This window comes from Phocoena sinus, chromosome 19, assembly GCF_008692025.1.
Source record: "Phocoena sinus isolate mPhoSin1 chromosome 19, mPhoSin1.pri, whole genome shotgun sequence".
NCBI classification, from domain to species: domain Eukaryota; kingdom Metazoa; phylum Chordata; class Mammalia; order Artiodactyla; family Phocoenidae; genus Phocoena; species Phocoena sinus.
The window spans coordinates 18,161,603-18,172,111 of record NC_045781.1 but is presented as its reverse complement, the minus strand read 5'-3'; the positions used below and the strand labels follow the sequence as shown (position 1 = coordinate 18,172,111).

The 10,509-nt window shown below is 38.6% G+C and overlaps 1 protein-coding gene across 8 annotated transcripts in view; it reads left to right on the top strand.

Moving 5' to 3' along the window:
- Positions 1-10,509, top strand: part of ZNF507 (zinc finger protein 507) — a 48,020-nt gene that overhangs the window by 24,716 nt on the left and 12,795 nt on the right. The gene's annotated exons all lie outside the window — the stretch shown is intronic.

The following is a 10,509-nucleotide window of genomic DNA, read 5'->3' as shown; positions in this document are numbered from 1 at the left end:
TCAAAGTAAAGCAGGTAGCCTGTGAGGTAAATTAACATGAATGAACATTATTAACATGAATGAATCTCAGAAACATTGAGCCAAGACAAAGAAGTCACACAAGAATACATAAAGTGTGATTCTATTTATATGCTCAAAAATATGTGAATAAACAATATGTTAGGGATACATATAGGTAAAACTAAGAAAAAGTAAACAAATCATATAATACAAAATTCAGAGAAGTGATGCCTCTTTTGAGGAGGAACAGGTATGAGATGTTGAAGGAACCCACAAAGAGCTCTTTAGAGGTAATGTTCTCCCTTAAGCAAGTGTTATGAACCCAGTGTTTATCATTTTTTTTAATTGCATACACACCTTATACCACTCTTTTACATGTTTCACCAAAAATCATTTTTCCAGTCATAAATGTAAAGTATTACAAATTCTGTGGGACAAATGCTGATAAGGAAATGAAGTTAAGTATGTGGATTTTGTGGGTAGTTCAGTTTCTTGTTTGAGGTTTTGATTGGGTAATACATATGTGCACAGATGAACTTAGCTTGTCATAGTTTTCTCTTAAAATAATTCTGTTGCTGTTTGTATTGGGATCATGTTAAGCTTCTAGATTAATTTAGAAAAAATTAACAACTTTATACAAACAAGGTATGGGCTTTTCCATTTTTTCAGGTCATCTATTCTGTCCCTTTAAAGTTTTTTCCATGTATATTATTGTGTACATTTCTTGTTTTGCCTGTGTGTATATCCACACACACATATATGTATGTATTAAGTACACAGATAGTCCTCGGTTTGTGCAATAGCGTGGGACTTTAAAAATGACCGTGCAAGCTGGAACCATGCAAAGCCATCTTAATTAACGGTGAAAATTACAGTTGTTCGATTACCTTTAAACATTTTTCTTAAAACATTAAAAACTCTTTTCTGTCAGTTATATAGGGAAATTAAAAATACTAAAAGTAATGTTAACCTAGTACACTGTAACTTAAAAACATCGAGAATTAAAGTGTTTTATTTCTTTTTTTTTTTTTTTATAAATTTATTTATTTTATTTATTTATTTTTGGTTGTGTTGGGTCTTTGTTGCTGGGCGCCAGCTTTCTCCAGTTGCGGCGAACGAGGTCTACTCTCCGTTGCGGTGCACGGGCCTCTCACTACGATGGCCTCTCCCGTGGCGGAGCAAGGACTCCAGGCACGCGGGCCTCAGTAGTTGTGGCGCACGGGCTTAGTCGCCCTATGGCATGTGGGATCTTCCCGGACCAGGGCTCGAACCCGTGTCCCCTGCATTAGCAGGCGGACTCCCAACCACTGCGCCACCAAGGAAGCCCTTAAAGTGTTTTATTTCTTGTAAGAAACTTCTCAAGAGTAGTTTGCGCGGTGCTTGCCTTCTCGTTGTAGGCCTTACAGCATGGGGTGAGCAGCTTTTCTGTGCATTGGCCAGTTGTCATACTCCTTTCTAAGTATGGATCAACTTTCAAAGACATTTTATCCTTTGCTCGTTAAATATCATGAAACATCTCCGAGAGTTTCTGTAATATGAAATTTTTCACTGGCATAAACTCCCTGGGGAAGAATTTTCCTTATTTATGTCGTTAAGTTCATCTTCATGGAGATCCTCTGGCTGCATATCCCGAGTTTCTTCAGTGGTGGCAGTGTCAGCATTCCTGTGGTCAGCTATTTGTTCTCTAACTCCATTTACATTTGAGTCTAATTTTACTTCCAGTGTTACCACTTTTCTGTTTCTTGCTCTATGTACTTCCATTTTGTTGGCCAGTTCTCTCTTTTGGATTATCCATTTTTGTAAAATGTCACATGGGTTTATCACTGGGATACAAGGAGGCAACGTAACTACATACTTGCTGTCTGTGAGTGAATTAATAGAAGTGAGTGACTAATCACTGACAGACTTTGAAAGAAATGACATAATTAGTCACTGATCATAAAGCACCTTTGTTTTCATAGTGGACCAAAGAGTTCCCGGTGAAGTTTGTACTCTACAGTTACTCACAGTTAATGTACTATGAAATTTGAACAGTGTTGTTAGGAGACTCATTTAACTAAGCCATAGTAACCAAAATCCATGCATATCAGAACCATACACAGCAAGGACTGCCTACATACACACAAGTACACACATACACACATACTTATTGCTAGGCTTATTCCTATGTATTTTTTTTTTTTCCATTGCTCTTATAACTTGGATCTTTTTCTTCCTTTCCTAGCTTTCAGTATTGTTACTTGGGAAAGCTGTTGATCTATACAGGATGTTAGCTTTACATGCTTATTGAATTATCTTATTACTTGTAAAAGTTTTTAATTCCTGTTGGATTGCCAGGTATATAATTGTATTATCTGCAAATAATTTTCTCAACCTTTCCTTTATGATATTTGTACCTCTTCTTTTATTATCTAATTGTACTGACTAGTAGCTCCACAACACTTAAGTAATAGTGGGGATAGTGACCATCCTTATTTTGTTCTTGGGCTTAATGGGAATGATTCTGGTGTTTCCTCATTAAACTTTATACTAGTTTTGGGGTTGAAAGAGATATATTTTTGAAGATAGATAGATAGATAATTTGTAGAATTATTCATCTACTGTATTTTGGTGAGAAATTTTATTGAGTGTTAACTGGGTTTAACTGTTGTCAGCCTGATCCAAGTACCTCCTAAAATGTGGTAGGGTACACAGCTGTACCCATGAAGTATATTTGCAAAAAAAAAATAGAAGTGAAAAAAACTAACGGTGAATCTAATGAAACCTCTACATCAGTAGTTCTCACCAGGTGAGACATTTGGCAGTGTCTGGAGACATTGTTGGTTGTCGCAACAGGGAGAGAAGGTGCTAGTAGCCAGTGATGCTGCTAAAAACATCCTACAATGCCCAGAGCAGCCCCCACAATAAAGAATTATCTAGCCCAATGTCAAGTGCTAAGGTTTAGAACCCTTTTCTAGATCTCACTACCAGTTTACAAAAACTGTGGGGAATACAGGAACATAACACTAACAGAAAGTAATTAGTGCAGTTCATAATATGAGAAATTCTAGAAGGCAGATGACCTGGTTTCTTCAACATATGAATGGCATGAGGGGGATGGGGGAAAGGAAGAAGAATTATTACAGATTAAAAGAGACTTAAGATATATGCCAACCAAATGCAATATAGTACTACACCATTTTATATGAGGGACTTGAGCATCTCAGATTTCGGTATCTGTGGGAGGTCTTGGAACCAGTTCCCTGCATATACCCAGGGACAGCTGTGTAGATCTTGTTTGGATCCTCATTCAAGTAACACATTTCTGCAAAAATCAGGGAAATTTAAGTTGGGGGAATACATGAAACAAGACTGGCAGAATGTCGATAATTATTGGAGCAGGGTGGTGGAGATTCATTATTCTTTCCTACTTTAGTTTTTTGCTTAAAGATTTCCATAATAAAACGTTTTGTTAAGATGGATACTGAATTTCTTTAGATTAACTTTCAGTGACAACAGTGAAAATATGACTTTTCTCTTCTGATCCTTTCAAATAGTGAATTATAATAATACTTTTCCTAATATTAAATTCTCTGTATTCCTAAAATAAGTGTCCCTTCTTCATGGTATTATTATTGTTTTAATGTACTGGAAGATTCTGTTTGCCAGCATTTTATATCTGCATTGGTAGTCATAAGTGAGATTGATGTGTAGTTTTCTTTTTTCTGTTGCCCTTGCCAAATTTTAGTATCAGTGTTATTCTAACTTCATAAAAAGACTTTGAAAGCCTTTTTTAACTCTGGAACTTTTAAAGGTTCAAGCTAATTTAAATACAGAGAAGCTGGCTACTCTATTGACTTCAGCCACTGGAATGGTAGGCCTTTAGAAAAAAAAATTGGTTATTTCTTTTTCTTCTTTCTCTGTTTCTTAAAAGAATGAACATATACTGGTGCAAACATCACAGCTTATGGGCTGTGTTCTCAGTGACTTTTTTTTTTTTGGCCACACCACGAGGCATGCAGGATCTTAGTTCCCTGACCAGGGATCAAACCCTGCAGTGGAAGCGTGGAGTCTTAACCACTGGACCGCCAGGGAAGTCCCAACTGTCAACTCTTTTTAATAGGCTATTTTTTAGAGGCAATTTAGGTTCATTGCAGTATTGAGCAGAAGTACAAAGATTTCCTATATACTCTCTGCCCCACACATCCATAACCTCCCCCATTATCAGCATTCCCCACCAGAGTAGGCCATTTGTTAGAATTGATGAGCCAATATTGACACATCATTATCATCCTAAGTCTGTAGTTTATATTAGGGTTCACTCTTGGTGCTGTACACTATATGCATTTGAACAAATTTATAATGACCTGTATCCACCATTACAGTATTATAGTATCATACAGAGTAGTTTCACTGCCCTAAAAATTCCCTGAATCCCACCTTCATTCCCCCTCAGTGGCCCAAACCCTGGTGACCACTGATCTTTTACTGATCCCATGGATGTGTAGAGTCACACTGATCCCATGGATGTGTAGAGTCACACCTTCAACTTTGTCCTTCTCCAATATTGTGTTGGCTATTCTGAATCTTTTGCCTATCCATATAAACTTTATATGGGAATCGTATTGAATCTATAGATCAAGTTGGGAAGAACTGACATCTTGACAATATTAAGTCTTCCTATCCGTGAATATAGAATCTCTCCACATTTATAGTTCTTCTTTGATTTATCAGGGTTTTGTAGTTTTCCTCATATAGACGTTGTACATATTTTATTAGTTTTATACCCAAGTACTTTGTTTTCAGGACTGCTAATGTAAATGGTATTATGTTTTAATTTCAAATACTACTTGTTCATGGCTGGAATATAGGAAAGCAGTTGACTTCTGTATATTAAGCTTGTGTCCTGCAACCCTGCTATAATCGCTTATTAGTTCCAGGAGTGTTTTGGTGTATTCTTTCAGATTTTCTGCATAGACAGTCATATCATCTGTGAACAAAAAAGTGTATATATATTTAGCTAAGACTTCAGTTATGATGTTGAAAAGGAATGGTGAGGGAGGACATCTGTGCTTCGTTCCTAAACTTACCAGGAAAGCTTCTAGTTTCTTATTAAGTATGATGTTACCTATAGATTTACTCTAGATATTCTTTGTCCATTTGAGGAAATTCCCCTCTGTTCCTAGTTTGCTGACAGTTTCTATCATGAACGAGTGTTGGATTTTGTCAGATGCTTTTTCTGCTTCTGTTGATGTGTTTAGTATGTTTTTTCTTTACCTGTTAATGTGATGATTTATGTTGATTGATTTTCAAATGTTGAACCAGCATACCTGGGATAAATTACACTTGGTTAAGGTATATAATTCTTTTTATGAATTGTTGGATTCAATTTACTGATACATTGTTAAGGATTTTGCATCTATGCTCATGAAAGCTATTGGGCTATAGGTTTTTCTTTTTTTTCTTGTAATGTCTTTGTGTAGTTTTGGTATTAGAGTAATGCTGGCCTCATAGAATGAGTTAGGAAGTATTCCCTCTGCTCCTATATTCTGAAAGAAATTGTAGAGAATTGGTATAATTTATTCCTAAATATCTGGTAGAATTCACCAGGGAACCCATCTGGATCTGGAACTTCCTGTTTTGGACCTGATTCAATTTCTTTCATAGATACAGGCCTCTTCAGATTGTCTGTTTTTTCTTGTGTGAGTTTTGGCAGATTGTGTCTTTCAAGGAATTGGTCCATTTCATGTAGGTTATCAAATTTGTGGGCGCAGACTTGTTCATATTATTCCTTGATTATCCTTTTAGTGTCTGTGGGGTTTATAGTGATGTCCCCACTTTCATTTCTGGTACTAGTAATTTTTGTTCCTCTTTTTTCTTAAGTATCCTGTTTACTTTCTGGCTTATTGATTTTATTGTTCTTTTCAAAGAACCAGATTTTGATTTTGTTGATATTCTCTATTGATTTCCTGATTTCAATTTCATTGATTTCTGCTCTAATTTTTATTATTTCTTTTCTTCTACTGACTTAGAATTTAATTTGCTCTTTTTTTCTATTTTACCAAAGTGGAAACTTAGATGATTGATTTTAGATCTTCTTTTCTAATACATGCATTTAATGCTATAAATTTATCTCCAAGAAGAGAGAAAAGTACTGCTTTTACTGCATCCCACACATTTTGGTAAGTTGTATTTTCATTAGTTTAAAATATTGTAAATTTTTTTGTGTGATTTCTTCCTTGACCCATGTGTTATGTATAAGCGTGTTGTTTAATCTCCAAGTATTTTGAGATTCTCCAATTATCCTTCCGTTATGGGTTTCTAGTTTCATTTTGGTCTGAGAGCACATACTACGTGATTTCTATTCTTTTAAATCTGTTAAGGTGTGTTTTTTGGCCCAGAATGAGGTCTGTCTTGGTGAATATTTCATGTGTGTTTGAGAAGAATGTGTATTCTGCTGTTGTTGAATGAAGTAGTCTGTAGATGTCTATTATATCCAATTGATTGATGGGGGTGAGTTCAGCTATGTCCTTACTGATTTTTCTGCCTGCTGGATCTGTCCATTCCTGATAGAGGGGTGTTTACTACTCCAAATACAATAGTAGTTCATTTATTTCTCCTGGCAGTTTTGTCAGTTTTTTGCCTTACATATTTTTACACTCTGTTGTTAGACACATTCATGCTAAGGATCATTATGCCTTCTTGGAGAAATGACCCCTTTGTCGTTATGTAATGCACCTTTTTTCCCCTGATAACTTCCCTTACTCTCAAGTCTGCTCTGTCTGAAATGAATATAGCTATTCCTGCTTTCTTTTGAAGAGTGTTAATTTGGTATATCTATGTCAGTCCATTTACTTTTCATTGATACGTGTCTTTATAAAGTGGGTTTCTTATAGACAACATACAGTTGTGTCTTGTTCTTTATTCACTCTGACAATCTCCATCTTTTAATTGGTGTATTAAGACCATTGACATTTAAAATGATTGATATAGTTGAATTTATAGCTACCATATTTATTACTGTTTTCTATTTGTTTTCTGTTGTTTTGTTGTTGTTGTTGTTTTTTACTCTTTTTCTGCCTTTTGTGGTTTTCACTGAGCATGTTATATGATTCCATTCTCTCCTTTCTTAGCATATCAGGTATACTTCATTTTTTACTTTTTATTAATGGTTTCCCTAGCATTTGGCATATACATTTAAAGCTAATCAAAATCCACCTTCAAGTAACAATATACTGGCTTCATGGGTAGTCCAGGTACATTATAATAAAATAACCTAATTCTTCTCTTCCATCCTTTGCATCACTTCTTTCATTCATTTCACTTATACATAAGCGTGTGTGTGTGCGTGTGCACATACATAATCATACACATAATCGGATACATTGTTGCCATTATTATTTTGAACAAACTGTTACCTCTCAGATCAATTAAAAATAGGGACTTCCCTGGTGGTCCGGTGGTTAAGACTTCACCTTCCAATGCAAGGGGTGCGGGTTCAATCCCTGGTCAGGGAGCTAAGATGCCACATGCCTCCTGGCTAAAAAAACAAAACATAAAACAGAAGCAATATTGTAACAAGTTCAATAAAGACTTTAAAAATGGCCCACATTAAAAAAAAAAAAATCTGAAAGAAATGGGAGAGAGGAGCTTCAAGATGACAGAAGAGTAAGATGGAAGATCACCTTCCTCCCCACAAATACATCGGAAATACATCTACATGTGGAACAACCCCTAGAGAACACCTACTGAACACTGGCAGAAGACCTCAGACCTCCCAAAAGGCAAGTAACTCCCCACATACCTGGGTAGAGTAAAAGAAAAAGGAAAAAACAGAGACAAAAGAATAGGGATGGGACCTGCACCAGTGTGAGAGAGCTGTGAAGGAGGAAAGGTTTCCACACACTAGGAATCCCCTTCGCAGGCAGAGACTGTGGATGGCGGACGCAGGAAGCTTCAGAGCCACAGAGGAGAGCACAGCAACGGGTGCGGAGGGCAAAGCAGAAAGATTCCTGCACAGAGGATCAGTGCTGGCCAGCTCTCACCAGCCCGAGAGGCTTGTCTGCTCACCCGCCAGGACGGGTGGGGGCTGGGAGCTGAGGCTCCGGCTTCAGAGATCGGATCCCAGGGAGAGGACTGGGGTTCGCTGCGTGAACACAGCCTGAAGGGGGCTGGTGCGCCACAGCTAGCCAGAAGGGAGTCCAGGAAAAGGTCTGGAGCTGCCGAAGAGGCAAGAGACTTTTTCTTGCCTCTTTGTTTCCTGGTGCGTGACGAGAGGGGATTAGGAGCGCCACTTAAACGAGCTCCAGAGACGGGGGCGAGCCGTGGCTATCAGCGCGGACCCCAGAGACGGGCATGAGACAGTAAAGCTGCCGCTGCAGCCACCAAGAAGCCTGTGTGCAAGCACAGGTCACTATCCACACCTCCCCTCCTGGGAGCCTGTGCAGCCAGCCGCTGCCAGGGTCCCATGATCCAGGGACAACTTCCCCAGGAGAACACATGGTGCCTCAGGCTGTTGCAACGTCAGGCTGGCCTCTGCTGCCACAGGCTCACCCCGTACTCCGTACCCCTCCCCCTGGCCTGAGACAGCCAGAGCCCCCAAATCAGCTGCTCCTTTAACCCCGTCCTCTGAGTGGGAACAGAGGCCCTCAGGCAACCTACACACAGAGGCAGGGCCAAATCCAAAGCTGAACCTCAGGAGCTGTGCAAACAAAGAAGAGAAAGGGAAATCTCTCCCAGCAGCCTCAGGAGCAGCAGATTAAATCTCCACAATCAACTTGATATACCCAGCATCTGTGGAATACCTGAATAGACAACGAATCATCCCAAATTGAGGCAGTGGACTTTGGGAGCAATGATATATTTTTTTTTCCCTTTTTCTCTTTTTGTGAGTGTGTATGTGTATGCTTCTGTGTGTGATTTTGTCTGTATAGCTTTGCCTTTACCATTTGCTGTACAGTTCTGTCTGTCCAGTTTTTTTTTTTGTCTGTTTTATACTTTTTACTGCTTGTTATCATTGGTGAATTTGTTTTTTGGTTTGGCTGCTCTCCTCTTTCTTTCATTTTTTTTTACTTTTAAATTTTTAATTATTTTTTATTTTAATAACTTTATTTTATTTTATTTTATTCTTTCTTTCTTTTTTTTCTCCCTTTTATTCTGAGCCATGTGGATGACAGGGTCTTGGTGCTCCAGCCAGGTGTCAGGGCTGTGCCTCCGAGGCAGGAGAGCCAAGTTCAGGACATTGGTCCACCAGAGACCTCCCAGCTCCACATGATATCAGCCAGTAAAAATCTCCCAGAGATCTCCATGTCAATGCCAAGACCCAGCTCCACTCAGCGACCAGCAAGCTACAGTGCTAGACACCTTATGCCAAACAACCAGCAAGACAGGAACACAGCCCCACCCATTAGCAGAGAGGCTCCCTAAAATCATAATAAGGTTACAGACACCCCAAAACACACCACCAGACGCAGACCTGCCCACCAAAAAGACAAGATCCAGCCTCATCCACCAGAACACAGGCACTAGTCCCTTCCACCAGGAAGCCTACACAACCCACTGAACCAACCTTGGCCACTGGGGGCAGACTCCGAAAACAACGGGAACTATGAACCTGCAGCCTGCGAAAAGGAGACCCCAAACACAGTAAGTTAAGCAAAATGAGAAGACGGAGAAACACACAGCAGATGAAGGAGCAAGGTAAAAACCCACCAGACCTAACAATTGAAGAGGAAATAGTCAGTCTACCTCAAAAAGAATTCAGAATAATGATAGTAAAGATGATCCAGAATCTTGGAAATACAATGGAGAAAATACAAGAAACGTTTAATTAGGACCTGGAAGAACTAAAGAGCAAACAAACTGATGAACAGCACAATAAATGAAATTAAAAATTCTCTAGAAGGCATCAGTAGCAGAATAACTGAGGCAGAAGAACGGATAAGTGACCTGGAAGATAAAATAGTGGAAATAACTACTGCAGAACAGAATAAAGAAAAAAGAATGAAAAGAATTGAGGACAATCTCAGAGACCTCTGGGACAACATTAAATGCACCAACATTTGAATTATAGGGGTTCTAGAAAAAGAAGAGAAGAAAGGGACTGAGAAAATATTTGAAGAGATTATAGTTGAAAACTTCCTTAATATGGGAAAGGAAATAGTTAAGTCCAGGAAGCACAGAGTCCCATACAGGATAAATCCAAGGAGAAACACGCCAAGACACATATTAGTCAAACTATCAAAAATTAAACACAAAGAAAAAAATATTAAAAGCAGCAAGGGAAAAACAACAAATAACATACAAGGGAATCCCCGTAAGGTTAACAGCTGATCTTTCAGCAGAAACTCTGCAAGCGAGAAGGGAGTGGCAGGACATATTTAAAGTGATGAAAGGGGAAAAAACTTACAACCTGTAGCCTGTGCTCCGCAACGGGAGAGGCCAAAACAGTGAGAGGCCCGCGAACCGCAAAAAAAAAAAGCTGGAGGAGCACTTCTCATATCAGACAAAATAGACTTTAAAACAAAGACT